Below are 17665 nucleotides of genomic sequence, written 5' to 3'. Positions count from 1 at the left end.
AAATATCAGGATGCAGCAGAGCAGGAATTCTCCCCAAGAGCAAGGAATAAAACATTTGTCATGTTTTTAGGCAGGAACACTCTCACCATTCTTTCAACCATTTTATGATTTTAACGACCGGCTTCTCATTGTCTCAGCGGCTTGCAGAATTTTCTCCTCCCTTCCCCTCATCTCCACCTTGAAGATCTCATCTGCATGTGCTCACAGAGGTATTGTCCATCTGGAAGGCAGTGACTGCTAAACCCAAAGTTTCTTGTGAAGCTACTGTTCTTAGCAAACTGCCTCTCACAAGCCTTATGTTCATCACCAGTTCTCTGGGCCTCTTCCTAGTGGCATCTGGCAGCCCCTCCAGCGATAAGAGATCACACAGGGTCTCATTAGCAGCGCAAGGCACTTCACAGCAGGGGCTCTGTGCATCAGTTGCAGTGATGTCCTGAGTATTTATGTCCTGAAAGAAAGTGTAAAAACACAGGCAGTGGTGATGCAGAACACTTCCTGCACATGATGTTAAAATCCACAGCAACAGTCGCACCTACTACACAAAACAGCAGAAACCCAAATCTATACTGTGTTTGAGGGCATCTCTATCTGTTTGTGAGCACATTTAATGCAACCCTCAAAACTCTTCTAAATGCACTTACCTCTGCACAGGATGTTGAAAGTTCAACTGTGCCCACAACACTAAAAGATTAAAAATCTTGTTTCTAGTGAAAGGGGACAGGGGGATTGAAACTAGATGACCTTTAAGGCCCCTTTCCACCCAAACCATTCAGTGATTCTATGAAAAGCCAAATACAACAAACACTTCAAATGTCTACATCAAGTGGCTGATGTAGCTGTGACTTGGGTGTCCTTCCCACCCAGCCCAGAAGACATTGTGCACCTTCTTATCTTAGCCAAAGGTTCCTTGGAGTCTCTGTCTCCATGTTGGTCCCTTTGAAGAGAGACAAAGGTGGACACAAACAAAAAACTACTGACTAAAATGTTCACTCCAGAACAGGACATCTAAGTTTGAGGTTCTCTACAGCCTGAGAGTACAAGCTCAGTTCCTCTCTTTACTCTAAATGAGTCTCTTTGCCATTAAGCTAGTATTTCTTCCTAGTTATCTTACCTATCTTGCCAGAACTCACAAGAATAACAAGCAGGACCAACCTACAAACCAGGAAGCGCAAAGAGCTGTGACAGAGAAGCCCTGTCATCCCCAACATCATTCATACCATATGCAAAGAGACCCTCTGATGCTCAGATTTCACCTCTGCAGCACCAGAAGCTTTGTTGTTGTTATAAACCAATTCATCTGTACAACTGCACACACTCTAGCAGATCCATTGAAGAAGATATGTGTATTCTGGCTTTTGCTTCAGCATTTTCCCCAGCACACAGGAGGGGAAGGGTCTTTGGCATTGGCATCTCATTGGTAGAAAAGTCAGAGGGCTATAGAGCTTGAGTTGTCTGGACATATCAGACATTCCTCTTGGAAGGAAGGCCATCACAAGCATTCTGAAGCAAAGTTTCTCCTTCAGAAATTCAACCCTCCAATTCTGATTCCTCAAAAAATACTCTGCCCTATGAGTTATCCTCAGCTACGAGAATGAGAAAAGACCATCCACAATTTGTTACATCTTTTGCTAAAAGATCACTGCATAATGAAGAGAGAGACCAAATCAAACAGCAGATCTTCCGTAAACTGAGCATTTGCTTACACACCAGAAAAGGAGCTCACAAGACTATGTTTAACACCATCTGGAGATCCTTCCATACAATATTACCATCAATAATAACAGAAGCCTAGCTACAGATTGTTGTACTCTGTGACAGCTAAATATATCAGGCCTAATTAGATAACACAGGCCAAAAAGCAAAAATCTGCAAACACAAGGGAATGCAACCACAAGGGCCAGGAAGATGAAAGAAACCCTGCAAATTAAGTGAAGGGATGAACCTGGATAGAAATCACCAGTCTCAACACCATAACTGAAATTTAGGAAAGGTCAGCTCTAAATAAGGAGCCTGGTTTGAACTGCACAGCTGGGGTCTCTCTGTGACTCAAACCAGAGAGCAGGCTCCAAACACTCCTCAGAGCTGGAAAGAATGCACAGGGGAATTTACCTCAGCTGGTGTAATCAGCCTGGCTCCATTGACTTCAATTAGCATGATGTTAAATCTCCAGTGTTGACTTCAGTGGGATTACAGTGATTTACATCAGCCAAGGAGCTAACATTTCACTTTTAAGCAGACTCTTCTGTAGCATCTTCATTAGTGGAAATTCCATATAAAGAAAAGGAGACATACTCTGTTCTTACATCTCCAACTACCTCCTGCAATGGGTATATCACAAATGCAAGATACAGACTGGCAGCCAACTATAATTAGCTCTGTTTTGCTGCAGTTCAATCTGTGGTTACAATTACCCTTTCTTTGGTATAAAGATGCAGCTAAGAATTGCTGGAGCCACTCCTTCCCCTTCCTGCCTCTCCCCTTTATTTAAAAGCTCTAAACGCAGGTTTTCATAAAGGCACAAGGTTCTTGCCCTTTCCTGTGCATGCACAGCTGGCAATTATTGCTAGCAGCCAGCCTTCCCATTCCCAGCTCCCTCTTCCTGCCTGTTTTCCCTAAATCTGTAAACACAGGAATGGCTATCATTTTGCTGGATACTACACGTGTATCCCAGGTTTGAATTCTACAAGATACTTAAATCCAATAAGCTGTGAAACATGCAACAAGACACCGTGGTCCTCCCACAGGTTGCATTGCCAGATGTGGATGGAAAACAACATGCTGGTTCCTCCCAGATTCTAGATGAGCCACTGCTTGTTAAACACTGAAAATATTATCTGAAACACACAAATATGGCCTTTTGAGGAATCTCGGGAAGGCATCCATAATTCCTACTACTAGGTACCCAATCTCAGTGGTGTGCTTAGGCTGCTTTACAGCCAGTGGAGACTTCAGAGACAATTCAAGAGCTAAACCAGGAGTTTATCTCTCCCCATGGAATATATAACATGCCTAAGCTCATAAATTAGGTACCTTTATTAGAAAGCCTTAAGATGGTGTAAATATTCTCAAAATACCTGTAAGGTCCATTTCCCCCCTGAACTCTTTTTATCGCCTGACAACATGAATCAGACAAAGTGAGGAACTTTGCTTAGTCCAGGGTTCTCTTAAAATATTAAGACCTTGAGATTTGCACAGCTGTTCAGCATCAGGTCCTGCTGCCCAGTACCAAAAGTGTGTTTTGCGTGGAATTGCGTAAATCATGGACTTCACATTTCCCAGTCAAATTGCAGTGGTTTCAGACTGATCTAAAATGAAAATTTAAATGTCTCAGTGAAATTGGCTATTTAAAATACTTTTTTGAGCCTGAAGCAAAGGATTTCTTTCCAATGTTGTTTTAAATTTGTTTTGTTACAACTTACCGCAATATTCTAAGGTTTAACACAAAAATGTAGTATTTTAACTTTAAAAGAGTTCTCTTATGATTCATTTTTAATCTGAAAGTGTAAAAGGCCAAATCCAGCTCTGACTGACAAACATCTAGTTTCCTCAAAAATTCATTTTTCAGTAAATAAACAGGATGTTTAAATGAAAAACATGCCACTCTAATTCGTGTATCAGTGAAAAATACACACATAAAGGTCCCAAAATCTTATCCTTAATCTGTGCACAAACATGATGATGATTTCCTACCAACTACTGGTCCTCTAAGGCCTACTTTGAATAACGAAGTTTCTCTATGACCCAGCCAAATGCCCCTCAGAAGAAGAGTTGATTTAACACAGAGAATGGCAAAATTCATAATCTGTCACCTTTTCATAGTTTTTTTATATTCTTGACTGATCTAAGTACAGAACAAAGTCACATGTAAGCTCTGGTATAAAAATACCTCCTTTACTGGGACAGGCTGTGACTTGGCTACAGGAAAGGTGCAATAATTTCTCCTTGCACACACGCTTTACAAGCTACAATGCCCCAGATTCTCCTGTTTCCTTCTCTCCTCTTCTATCTTCCTGCCCTCAAGGGCCTAATACCCAGCCATCCTTTCCTGGAAAATAACAAGAATCATTCTCTCCATGGATACAAAGCTCTCCTTTCTGGTAATTAACCAGTATTTTCAATTTAATGGAATGTGAAGGATGGATTAAAACTGACTGTGGAAGGAAATAAAAGTGCACACACTACTTAGAAGTTTTGAAAAGCACAGTTCTATATGAAAAGGTTCGTGTTCCCTTAGATGAAGCTTGTTCCTTCTTTTATGTATTTGTACAGCTGTTCTCATCTCACAATACTGGGGTTTACGACTCACTCCCCAGTTTTTGGTCATCATTTCCTACAGAGCCAAAAAAATGCATTTTTATGTCAAGAATTACTTTTGTCTGGAGTGTTTCCTAGGTAGTTGATGGGTGGATGAATTTACTTTTCTAGGAAAATGTCACTGAAATATCAGACATGCTGCCAACTTTGGTTGTTATCGTTTCATTGTTTGTATTTATTTATTTACCCACTAAGCTTCCAGTTTTCAGTACCTTCCCTCCTTCCCTCCTCCTCCTCCCACAGAGCTCACTGATTTTTCCTTTAGTTTTGCATCATGCCACTTTCCAGTCATGGTTTGCATAACACATTCCTACTCTGCTGTGTTTCTAAGCCTCAAACTAAAGTAATTATAATTTTAGCCGTACAACTGAATTTAGCTCTTCTGAAGGTCTTTAGTTTAAGTTAAATGGAAGTGGGACATTTTGGCCTTCTTGCAAGACAGTGAGCTGCAATTGACATCAAGAACTGTCATTCAGCAGCTGCGTCTAAAAAATAAAGAATATGGAATTATGAATAAAATTGTCAGAGACCAGGGAGAGAGGAGGTATTGACGATATGAGAGACTTCTCAGTTTGTTAAAAATCACAGGAGAGGATAAGGAAAGTTCTGGGCAGCTGCTCTGAAGTGAGATGCTGACCTACAGGAGCAGCTTAAAAATCATGCAGATTTTGTAATTCTAGTTCCTCTTACTTGTCCTTATAACTCTAGTTCCTCTTACTTGTCTTTTGAGTAGCTAAATATAGATTCTATTTCCAGGTTTTGAGAGAGAGAAGGAACTCAGACTCTTGGATGGTCACATGACTCCAGGGAGTTGGGATTCAAGAAAAAATATTAGATCTTTTGACAAATCATGTGGGTACTGACTCAAGTACAGGTTGAATGGTGCCCTGAGCAACCTGATCTAGTGGGTGATGTCCCTGACCATGGTGGGGGGAGCTTGGAACTATGTGATCCCTGTCCCAGACTGTTCTAAGATTCTGTGATTCTATGGTTCCCTGGAAGTGCAGCCATGCAGAGCTCTGAAAGAGCTACATTATAACAGCAATGAAGCAAAGGAAATTGTTCTACTCTTCATATTTTCTAACCTGAAAAGGAGTGGAGGGAGCCCAAGAGTTTCTCCCCTTAAAAATGACTTGTTCTTTAAGGTCTCTTCTCTTTCTCAGTCTTATATCTCCCCTCTTTCGACTCCTTTCTTAATTTCTTTGTTTCTTTCTCCTTTTCAGTCATTGCACTCCAAGTTCAAAAGCGATGCTTTCCCTGCTGCCCAAGGTCCCATCCCAGGGAGCCAAGAGCAACTCCTGCTGCCATCACCAGACCTTCCCAACAACTCTGGTAGAGCCTGTGGCTGTGCCCTTAACCTCCCTCTCCCTGCAATAAACCTTAATGACCTTCTGAGTCTACTTTGACAGAGAAATAAGGGATGCTCATCATTAGGTAGATTTTTTTCCAAATATTGGCTTGTCGTGGGTTAGCAAGCATAGTCCCAGAAGTGATTTTCTTGCAAAGATAGGCTTCACCCTATTGACAGTTTTATCTGTATTTGGCAGGCCTGTAATTACACAAGAAATTAATATAAACTATGTTTTTAAGGTTATATATGGAACATTTACCTAGGAGTTGGAGAGTGGTAACCCAATGAATTGCATGAAACTAATAACAACACTAAGGTTTTGTACACATCTCAAATATCTCTCCCTGCCATGTCAAATGTTTTAAAATTCTTGATCACTAATTTTTTTATTAAAGAGTGCCCATTCAAAAAATCTTTTCTCTTTCTTTAATCCTTGCCTCTGTGTTCCCTATTCAACATTTTTAATGGCCTTTTTTCTAATACCGCATTCACCTCAAGTGACATTAAGCTGATGTAATAGAACCATTTTAATCAGTAACAATCAATTTTATTACTATGAAAACCTTAGGGACAGAACATTAAATACATACCATGTAATTAGTTTTGATAAAACAAGCCTTCATCTTAGCAAATCAAATATAATGAAAAGGAAATTTAACAGCTATAAAAATCTATGGTATAAAGTAGGTGTGAATATGCATTCTATATGCACAGCAGTATAGCATCCTGTTTCATTTCATCCACACACATAATCCATGTGAAGGCAAAGATGAATTCTGGAAAGTCTTTGGAAATGAAGGAATGCCCCAAATGTTCTTTTATTGATAATATCTACTTTAATTGCTTTGTTTATAATGAGTGGTTGAATCTTAGAAGAGAGTCCAGCCTGCAAGGAGACTGCAAAAGCACTTATTGAATGCACTTATTGATGCAGTGAAACCAAGATGAAAAGCAGTACTGAGGAAAGCAGAGTAAATATCCACTACCTAGCTAGTGATAAAACCAGAGTTTCTACCTCTGTATTTATTCACAAGGTAATTAATATCTGACATGGTTCTGCATCCTCTGTGCCACTAAGGCTGGAAGTATTTACAAACAGCCATTAGTCCTGTGTCAGGAGAGCAGGCTGGGCACATAACAGCCTCCCCTGTAGGCACAGACCAATATTTCTCCAGCAACCAGGAATTCCAACTGAGGTCACTAGCAGCATGAAGGCACTTTATTCTGTTTCTTACAACGACCATGTTCCTGTGCAGATCATGATATTCCTCGAGCAGGAACACTTAATAGGACTGAGGGGATTTGGTGACAAATTTTTCTTTTTCATTAGCCAGGGGTTGTTTTGTTTGAAATTATTTGGAAAATATAAATAATGTTTCCACACTTAGTAATGGTCCACTGGGGGCATATTTAAGTTGCAATTCATCAGCCTGGAGTTTTACCACACAGAATGTAACACGAGCTACAGAAACAGTCACTGAGACACCATCTTTCCAGCCAGGATTCAGCAGTATTCTACTCCAGCCTTCTCTCCTTCATTTCTTGGCCAGACGACCTCCTGGTCCTTGGGAAAGACTCAATTCATTTTTCAGATAGCCATTAAGATTACTTCATACTATTCCACCTCAGGGGAACTGAAGAGCTGCACCAAAATCCAGAACAATTGACAATATTTTCTTCTCAACAGAAAATTGGATTTTCTACTAAGCTTAAAATCTCTTCAAGGAAACTAGATTGCTTCAGAAAGTCTTCTGATTCTAAATCAGTTTTCCCAGAGCAGATTTTGATTCAATATTTTCAAGGGGTTCTCATCAAAAAACCTAAAGCTTCAGAACCAAAAAAGTCCTTGCCACTTCCCAGGAAAAGTTCTTCACTAAATTCTGCCTATAGAAATTACAAGTATTTACTATTTTCCTCAACTCTTGCAACATGAAAACAAGGCATTTCCTAATCAGTTCTACTCAAGCATTTTCAGGTCCTGGTTTGTCTCGCTCTTGCCCACATAAATTAGGAACCACACCATAGCCAAGAGGCTGTATCTATATCTGATGGAACCCTTCACAGTGCGTCAAAAACATCCCCTGCGGAAACCAAGGAATCTGATGCAATGGAAATCCCGTGGTCCAAGAACTGAGGAAATACACCTGAGTTTGGGGAACTGCAATCAGTGTGGAGTTCCAGGTTTGGGAATGACTCATGACGTGGGTGGTGGCAGGGTTGAGGATGGGGGTTTCCTGAGGTCCTGGATCTGGGGCATGGCATCCAGCACATCACTCCAGGGCAGAAGAGCCTTGTCTCCAAGTCATGGCCGTGGGATGGGACTTGGGACCTTCGGAGTCAGAAGTTCCAAATGACCTCACTGGCTGCTGGCCCAGCCCTGGGCTAGATCCCTTCTGCAGGTTGCCCCAAAGTTGGTGGTCCTGGGACAGCAGACCAGCAGCCCAAGTGGATTGGTCTCTGATGGAGAGCTGGGACTGTGAAAGCCTGACTGGCACTGGCACCAGTCCAGCCACAATTCCTGAGACACAGAGCAGCTGCTACCCGCAGCAAAACTGACAAGATCATCGATTTCTCTGAGAAGCTGCAGCATCTGGGGAGCAGATTTCATTTCGGAAACGCTGTGTGTTGATGTGTCTAAAACAGTCTTTTCTTAGGTTTTCTAGTTCATGTGAAGTAAAGAGGAAGGCTTGTTTTAGACTGAGAGGAAAAAAACCCACCACAGTTTTCTGCCACCTGGAAACCCTGGGGGTTTAGCTGTCTATATTTGGCACAGTCTGTGTCTGATGAAGGAAAAGGACTGGGCTGAGAATCCTGCAGGATCAGCCTGACCCATCCTTTTGCTGTGCCTTATTATCCTTTTGACTGGGGCTGCTCACAGCCTCGTGTAGGCCAGGTCAGCTCCACCAAGTGGGATGTGCAGATACATCCTCAGCCTTGTATTTCGCTGAACTAATGGTGACTCATGCACAGGGACAAAATTTTCCCAAGTCATTGCAAGTCTCACATGCAAAACTAAATCTTTGAAAGAGACATTTGACACTCAAAACTGAATCCTCTATTCAAGGTGACCTTGCAGTTTTTATTAATGCTTTGATCACCTCCGTGTCCATGAAATGACATGATTCGATTACCATGTGTTACATCCTTGCATTTACTCATACCTCAGAGGGTCTAATTTGTGCCTCTGATGTATTTCTGAAGCAATTTCTATGGAAATATATTTTTTAAATTCCTTTAAGTGTATAAATTGTATTATTAATTCAACATACTACTTTTGCTTCATTGTTCTTTTTTTTTTCCTTTCCTTGCTGTTAGAATACGTGAGAGGAAATTTAAGCTGATGAGCCAGTAGGAATGTGTTGCCTCTTTATTTCACTGAAAGAAACATTCTGTTTCCAGTCCAGACCACGTAAAGATAGGTGCTTAAATTCCTGTAGTTTGATACTTCAGGATGAAAGTCCTGGTTTTGCCAAAGTCAGTAGCAAAATTCTTACTGATTTGATTGGGGTAGATCAAATCTAGATAGTGACGACAAGGCACCTCTGTTCAGCACATTGGTCCCTCCTGTTATCTGTGCAACACATGGAGTTTGTTGATAATTTAATAGGAATAAAATATTCATTGACATTTTTTATGTGTGTCTGCATATGCACTGCAGCTGGATGAACAAGTCATCATTCCAGGATCCTAACTTTTTGTCTGATCACAAATTACCAGCCAAGGCAGTGATTTTCATCACTTTTATTCTATTTTTCCTAAATGTGCAATGGATCAGTTTAGGAATGCAAGCTGCATTTTGTAACTAGCTCACAAATAGCCTGTTCATGTCTGCCTTGATCCAAGAGAGAACTTAAACCTGTCCCCAGAAGGGGTTACATAAGATTTAAAATATTTCCTTGCATTGTGACCCATGTGTGCTGGCTGGACACAACAACTCACGCACCCCAGCTTCCCTAACAGACCTCACATTTCCCTCACAGGATCCAAGAATGGAAAAGTTGTACAGGGAAGAGTGGTAACCTGTTTCCATCAATGGACTACAGCAGATATATAGGGGAGAGTTCTAAAACAGGGCATTGGCACACTTCAAGAACACTTCCCTGATCACCAGCAGCCTGAGGCTCAGACATCCAGCAGCAGAAGGGCTTGAGGTGCTTCGCTGGTGTTTACTAAATCTGCATGCATTTCTTCCCCATTAACTTGCCCAGCCTCCCCGTAAGCTCATATGAACTCCCAGCAACCAGAACATCCTGCAGCAGGGATTTCCTCAGTTTCACATCACATTACAGGAGAAGACACTGACTTTTGCTACACCCACCACCCAAAGAGGTTGTGAACAGACAAGGCCTTTAAAAAAATCTTAGGAACTATTTCAGACTCTTGAATAGAAAAAGTTGTTGTTTCTTTGCCAGAGCAGTAGAAATAACACACTGTCAAAGGTGAGGGACACTGCATGATCCCAACTTTGTCACTGCCCATGGGTAGATCCGTGCTCTCACTCTTTCCTTATGAACTCCCCAAGTTACAAGTAAATTTCAGAAAGACCATAGTATCATCTGTTGTACAAACACTCTCATGGATAATTATTTACTGTATATTTGCTACAATTTCTCCTTTCTGCAGAAATTATGGAGGGATAAAATCTCACTTTCTCATCTGTACACAAACAAACCAATAAGCAAGGCTGCAATTGCAGCCACTAGAAAATCAATCACTGACATTTCAGCTGGTTTAGCTCATTTGGGAGGACATACATGGATATATTTGTGCTGTATTTGCCTAATTCTAATATACATTCACATGCCTGTATATATGTCCATGTCAAGATGCAGTAATTAGATCTATGAAATACAAACAGCCCGGGTTTTATGGTGTTCTTCCTCCCTTCCTCCCCAACACTCCTACACCAGTAACTAGAAATAAATACACAGCAACATGAGAAAAATGGGGGAAGGGAAGGCTTTAAAAATGAGCTACTGATTTCTGCATGGAAGGGCTGGGTAGGGCAGTACCAAACCCTCTCAGAGAAAACTTGCTAAGTGGATTTACTCTACCAAGGTGACCTGACATGCTACTCCTTAATTACCAGTATGTGATGTGACGTGTCACAGCACAGCTGTGGTGGCACTGTAATATACATCTGTCTCCAGCCAGCACCACCCTAAAAGAGCAGTTTTCACAATAGATGTTACCTCCCTCTGGAAACAGGATGCAAAGGAACAATGGTTTTGGCTTCATCCTGGGTGAAATAGCAAAGGGAAAGGGTAATACCTACACAGCACCTTTATTATGTGGAATTTAGCAGGGACTTAAGAAATATGATGAGCTAAACACTTTTGATAGCTGAAGCACTTAGGCTTTCAAATTAGCCATGTTTGTTTTAGAAAGATCTTCAAATAGAACTGGGATGAATTGCTTTCTCCTGATCAGAATCCAGTGTCATTCATTTTCCCTTAAAAGAGACATGGCAGGATTGGAAGAAATTGCTGCAAGCATGTCCAAAACCCAGGTGTGCCTGTGTCTGTTTCTTTGTGTTTATTAGTAGACTAAGAAATTATTATTGGAAAACAGCTCTTGCTTTTTAAAGGTAATCTGGCTTGTGAACCCTTCCACCAGGAATCAATATGCAAATGCTGATACAGATATTACCTAAGGTACAAGCCAGATCAAAGCAATGCTTGCAAAATTCGACTCCACTTTTTGGCAAAGGTGCCGATGGTGGAGAGGGATTAAAAATAAGTGGGCATAATAATTCCAGCATGAAACTCCACTCCTTATGGGTAATGCAACAACCCACATAGGAGATTGCTGAAATGCTGAAACCAGCTACACTGGCAGGGCTGATAGGGAAATGGAGTCCATCACACTGAGACTTCAAACAGGGTCAGATAGCACAGGGATCTGCAGGCTGCGGCAGGGAAGGTAAGAGGATAGCAGAAGATCGGATACCAGGGACTTTGTAGCTGGCCTGCTGCCAGCAGACAGGTCAGAGGCAGAAAAGGACACAGTAAAGGAGAAGAGGGAAGGCATTGTCCAACAGGAAAATGCATTACTTGGGTCCTTTCTGGTCTCTGGAGGCTGTCATTCAAGCTACTTCAGTACCTGCAGAATGCAAAAGAAAAGGTGACACCGGTGTTTTAGTTGTCTGGTTGGTCTAGCTATAGTTAAGGCTTCTTTGCTTGATATTTAGTAAGTCTGGTCTGAATCCCCAGTGCATTTAACATCACAGACCTGTTATGGTTGGACTAGATGATCTTGAAGGTCTCTTTCAGCCTTGATGATTCTGTGATAACTGCACACAAACTGTGTCAAAGACGCAATACACCATCCACTTGCACCAGAAGATTGCTTGCATCCCAGCAGATTCCATATTCTAAGTCAAAAGGTGGACTCTGAAGACATTTTCCTCAGTAAAACTATCCTTTATAGGTCTTCTCCTGTTACAGCCTCAGAGGTGAGAGACTGAGGGAGGTTTTCAGGAAGAGATGTCTTTGAAAAACAAAATTAAATAAGTCACACACAGAGATGCAGCTGGAAAAAGCCCTGCAGCTCATCTTCAGGTCTGAGACAGAAGAAAAAACTTCAGGCTAAAAAGATGTCCCAAGATTCACTTAATTGTAGGAAATGCCTTGCCACCCACTCTTTGATAAATGCACGACAGTACTCAAAGCTGCCTGAATGACAAATTATATTAAAAGGTAGAAGGTGAGAGAAATTTAGACTACCAAAAAAAGTAAATCTCAGTCATATTAAGTAATCCTCCTTTTGAGGTGGAGGTCTCTCACACCAAAGTGTTCCCAGCAGCTCTTGCAGGGAGTAAGAATTGGGCCCATTGCCTTTTAAACAAGGCGTCAGGAAATAAATGTACATTGCACCTTTTATGTTTCTTCTCTCATTGTTCATATAATAATGAGCAGACGCTGTCACAGGACCCAGAAGATTACATTTCCCATCTGTTACAGACAGCACAGAGCAATGGTTTTACGTTACCATGTAGGGTTCAGGACCTCTGTTCACAAAAGTCTATTAGGAATGCACACTGACAGGAGATTCCAATTAAGCAGCAGAGGAAAGGGGGGAAAAAGCTGGAAAAAAGACTGCAAAAGTTTGGCTTTGAGTCTTAATTTCCTGGAAAACTAGAATGCTTTGGGCTGGTTCTTCTCCAGGTGAAAATGCAGAGCTCTCTGCACAGTAAGAACAGCATCAAGAATGAGGCTGGACATGTGGCTGTGCACTACTGTCCAAGAGAAATGAAAATCAGCCTCTTGCGTGACTTTGCACAGAAAAGTCAATGAAACTTATTGACTGATTTAGTTCACCTAAACAGGAAGGTCAGGGACTCTGCTCAGAGATGGCTGAGTTTGGATCACACCTGGTAAACAGGAAGGGCAGGAACCAGTGTGACAAGCCCAAACTGGGTATGCTGGAAACCAGCGAGCAAAATAGTAACAGGATGGGTCTGTCACCACTTCGCAGGATACCTTATCCAACACAAGTCCCAGGAGGACAGGTGACCTGAAAAGCATGAACTCTAACACACAGCCTATGATACTCATCTCCTCCTTTAGTTTCTAGGCCACCATGGCAAGGCTGACCCTTTGTCCTGTTCTTGAAAGGAAACTGTCTCGGGAAGAGTCTCTGACATTAGCTCTGTTTCAACTTTATTCACAAACACCCACTAAAGATCAAAACCCCCCTTTTTCTTCCCTTTTTTCATGCATCTTCTCCTTTTCACTTTTAATGTATTTTCTAGCTTTTCTTTTATGTTCTGTTTAGCAAATAAAATAAAAAGCATCTCGTTTAGATGGCCACTACTGGTCATTCTCCAAAGCTACTGTGAGTTTGTGAGATGTAGGCAATATCTGGACATAGCACTTGAAGACATGGTTTAATGGTCAACATGGTTGTGGCACTGGGTTGACACTTGGTCTTGGTCATCTTAATGCTCTTTTCCAACCTTAACAATCCTAGGATTCTATGATTATTTGTATTCTGTATATTTTATATTGCAAATACATTGGGTTTTGTCTTTCCCTGTGCCTTTAAGAAAAAGTCTGAAGATGGTTTTTTGAGCCAGAACTCAGCAAGGTGAAGTCTTTGCACTCAAACCCTTATCTGATGTAGGCGTTTCATGTGGCACAAGTGGCAGAATTTACATTGACATCTCTGAGACTCTGGGTCCTTTCCATACTTTCAAATCAACATGTGCAAGTGCACCTCTTGGTGACCTGTGGCTGAGACTGAAAACCCTGTTTGCCAAATAACCAGCTGCTACTGCCAACACTTTGTGTCCAAGCTACAGCTCTAGGTGTTTGTCTCTGCAAGGACATCATTTGTCAGAGACCATGAAAGCCCCAGGACAACAAAAGCCTTGCCCCCAGGACGATGCAAGACTCAGAAGCTCCAGATCCCAATCCTGCTCCACACTGCTCTGCAAACACAAGCTTTGCATCTGGTTGACTGTGGCCCAGCAGAGCAGTGTTGTAAGCAGGACATCCTGCAGCACAGAAATGGCAACAAGGGCACCACGACCAGCATCAGTCTGGGCACATGTCAACCTCCCGGCCCATTTTACAGACTGGGGAGAGCACAGGTGGCTCAGAGGTTTGCCTGCAATCCTCTGCAAAACATGCCATGAGCATCCCAGGGCTGGTGAGAGGAACAGTGCAATAATGTTAGTATTTACTTGCCTGCCATCACGTGATGCAGAGTCTGAACATCAAAAAGAGAAGAGGTCACAGCCTTTAAAGCATCCTCCCTAGAGCTTCACTTGATGGGCAATCAAGAGCAGTGCTTTTAAAGAGAGTTACACAGCCAGAGAAGTTATGAAGCGAGAGAGCTGCTATTCCAGACACAAATGCTACAGATGAGCCGGCTCTGTGCTTCACCCTTCTGTGCCAGTCAGGGGAGGGACTTTGCAAGGGGGGCTTGCAGGTCCTGTGGGTATACATCTTGAAACTGCTACTCAATCATGCACTCCATCTGCATACAAACCTGCTCTGGGCTTCAAAGCAAGGGCTACACACGGCCTGACTACATAATCAGGCTTTGTACACAAAAGATGAGTTAAATATTAACTGTGCCGGAAAGAAGGAAAGAAAGGCGGTCACCTGGCCAAGCTGTGAGCACAGGAGCAAAACGCTCACAAGTACACATAATGTGGTCACATATGTTCACTAGCCAGAACAGCCCCCTGCCCTCCTAGAGCAGGAGAACAGAAGTCTCTGAAATCAAATCACCTAAATGACCTGTATTTTTTGGGCATCATCTTTTTTCCCTTGCTGCCAGATTTGAAAGTCCAATTTGCCAGGATAATATCCCCTGCATGGATGGAGGCTTTCAAAGTTGAAGCATTCGTCTCTTAGCAACTGGAGAGGCTTGAAGGATCTTTTTTTTTCCTTTTCCCTTGATACCCACTGAGATATGTCAATTACTTAAATCTCCCCAAATGAAGATAAAGGACTGGATGTCCCCACCACTCTCCCCATTCCAACCACATAACGCTAAGAAGAGAACTCCATGGAGGGGTTAACAGAACACCATTACCTAGCAAAGAAGGAACAACTGAGTCTATATCCTACTGTCCAGTGGCAGACTCCAGGGCAAGAGATACCCATAGGTGCTTGGTCTATTATGAGAAGTGACAATGCCAGGACAGAAGGGACAAACCATGTGCTGAGATCTGAGACTCACACTCCTTCTAACTCTGATGGAGATGGTCTGGGCACTAAAACACAGAGGTCCTGGTTTATGGTAGATGTCCCTCAGGAGACAACTCAAGGGTGGCAGGAACAGCACTTTGGTGAGGACACAGACACTGGGAAGTGATGGGCAGGTGTCATGCATGGAGTGCCACACTGTACTCACAGGGAAGGAGCAGCAATATGTTCATTGATATAAACCAGCAATTTAATGAAGTGTGATAGCAAATGAAACAGTGATTTAACAAGATTTGATGGCAAGGTACACCTGAGTATTTACTGCATAGAGGAAACAAAACTGTCAGGGAACCCTCCTAGTAAGTCATGAGGTTCAGAAAAGACCCCCTTGTGTCCAAAACAGCTTCTCCAAAGAGAGTTCAGGTGCAGCTGGATCCAGACTTAGCCCTAGACTCGCTCACTGGTTTAAGTCTAAGGAACTATGTGTGCACAATCAATCCTTTATATCATTCAGCTAAGATTTCAAAGTTTAGCATGCTATTAATCACTTACCAAGAATGTGCTGTGTCAAGGAACCTCTCATCCTCAAGGAGTAACCCTGAGATGTGTCCCCTCAAGGGGAGGTCTGGTGTGCAGCCTACTGTTGTGCAGGAGAGCTCAAGAGGCCCTGGGCTGTCAGCTATTTATGGACTTATAGTCATGCTTGCAAACAGCAAGATCTCTGGTCAGCATTCCAGCCAGTCCTTGGTTACCACATTGCCATCCACTGCTCCTGAGGTCCAGAGTAAGCTGGATACAGCCATCACAGCTGCACTGGTAGTTATGGCATATGGGGAGGCAGCTGGGAAGGTCATGGGAGCAGAAAGCTCTGCAGAGCCAGTGCCAGGAAGCAGCGAGAGATGGCTGCTCTCAGGCAGAAGCACCCAGGAGCAAGGGTGATCCAGCCCTGGCAGTTCTCTCACCAACAGGCACAGCCCCAAAGAGTCTGGACATGGTGGGCAGAGATGGATCCTGGTGTCTATCCATAGTCCAGGACAAGTCCCGGTAGCTGGTGCATCCAGGGGAAAACCAGGGAGTCTAATCAGGAATAAATGGCCCTAGAGCCATAGGCAGGGCTGGAAACAGGGCTACAACATGGGTCCAAAGTCCATCCAGAAACAGATGCCAAATACAGGCCTAGAAACAATCTACAAGGTACATTCAGGATGTCCAGCCCTGAGAGCAGATCCCTACAGCACAGCACCAAGGAGATGGGATCACCTATAGCAAAGCTCATGCAGTGACTGAGGGCACAAACTTGAGCTTAAATGGAGCCTCTGATAGAGGTGTAAGTTCCAGGTGAGGCTGAACAGAGCCATCAAGGCTCATTCATTCCCTCAGAGCCCTGACAATGTATTTGGAAGCAGTGAAATGGGGTATGGACAATATTTGAATTTTTTCCCCCATGCACACCTCTCTGCTCAACAGCACCCTGCAGCATTGTCCAGATAATATTGTTCCCTTTTCTGCCCCTTCACAGGCAGCTTGCAGCATCAGGAGAGTGCCCATCTCACACAAATCACTGAGACTGGTGCCACAGAGCATCTTCTGCACCAAGTCACAGGACTGGAATCCCTAATGGACCCCCAAAATTACCCCAGTTTGGCCAAACCATGAGCATCCTCATCAGCCTGCACTTCATATAGCACAGGTAACAACATGGGAAGCTCCTTGCCTACTGAAGGTACAGCACTAGCAGAGGTCCTCACCATCTCCTTATTCCTTTAAAGTTAAAAATCAGTGTAAACTCACAGACTAGCATATGGTGTGTCTGACACTACAAAAACAGTTAAACTTGTCAGCATAATTTCAAGAGCATTGCAGGGATCTTTAGTGTAAATAGGAGGGATCTCCAATGCAAGCAAGGGGAAGGTGGAACCTGAGGCGGCTGAGTCAAGCCTGGCATGAGGCAGGATTCAACACTGAATAACAGAAAATGGAGACATTTCCTCCTCTGCCTCACCCTCAAGTGTGCTTTTAAGTATCCCCAAGTGAAGGGATCAAGGGGGTCACATTCCTGGCTGGATTCCCAGCTCTGATTCAAGTGTAGCACTGTCCCTACACAGATTTTTAACGAAGCAAAATACACTTGATATAATTTGTACCATAATTAAAAACCTTGCCTGCAATTTTAATTGAAAAAAAAATTTTCATTTCTAATAAACAGAATCTATTATATCCTCACTGCTGTGCCAAGGTGTTTATTGCAACCTCTGTTCAACCTGTGGAAGCTTTAACAAGAATGAAAATACATGACACAAAAATAAATCTTTATCTACTTGTGTCCTTCTTTACACACATA

General features: G+C 42.6%; 1 long non-coding RNA gene across 1 annotated transcript in view; it reads right to left on the bottom strand.

Annotated features, from left to right (window-relative positions):
- LOC109144438 overlaps positions 1-17665 on the bottom strand; it is an 84904-nt gene that overhangs the window by 21064 nt on the left and 46175 nt on the right. The window contains exon 2 of the long non-coding RNA XR_002045915.2: positions 87-448. This is a non-coding gene — a long non-coding RNA (uncharacterized LOC109144438). The remainder of the gene's footprint in view (positions 1-86; positions 449-17665) is intronic.

This window comes from Corvus cornix, chromosome 5 (genome assembly GCF_000738735.6).
Source record: "Corvus cornix cornix isolate S_Up_H32 chromosome 5, ASM73873v5, whole genome shotgun sequence".
In the NCBI taxonomy this organism is placed as follows: domain Eukaryota; kingdom Metazoa; phylum Chordata; class Aves; order Passeriformes; family Corvidae; genus Corvus; species Corvus cornix.
This window is presented reverse-complemented; position numbering and strand designations above follow the sequence as displayed.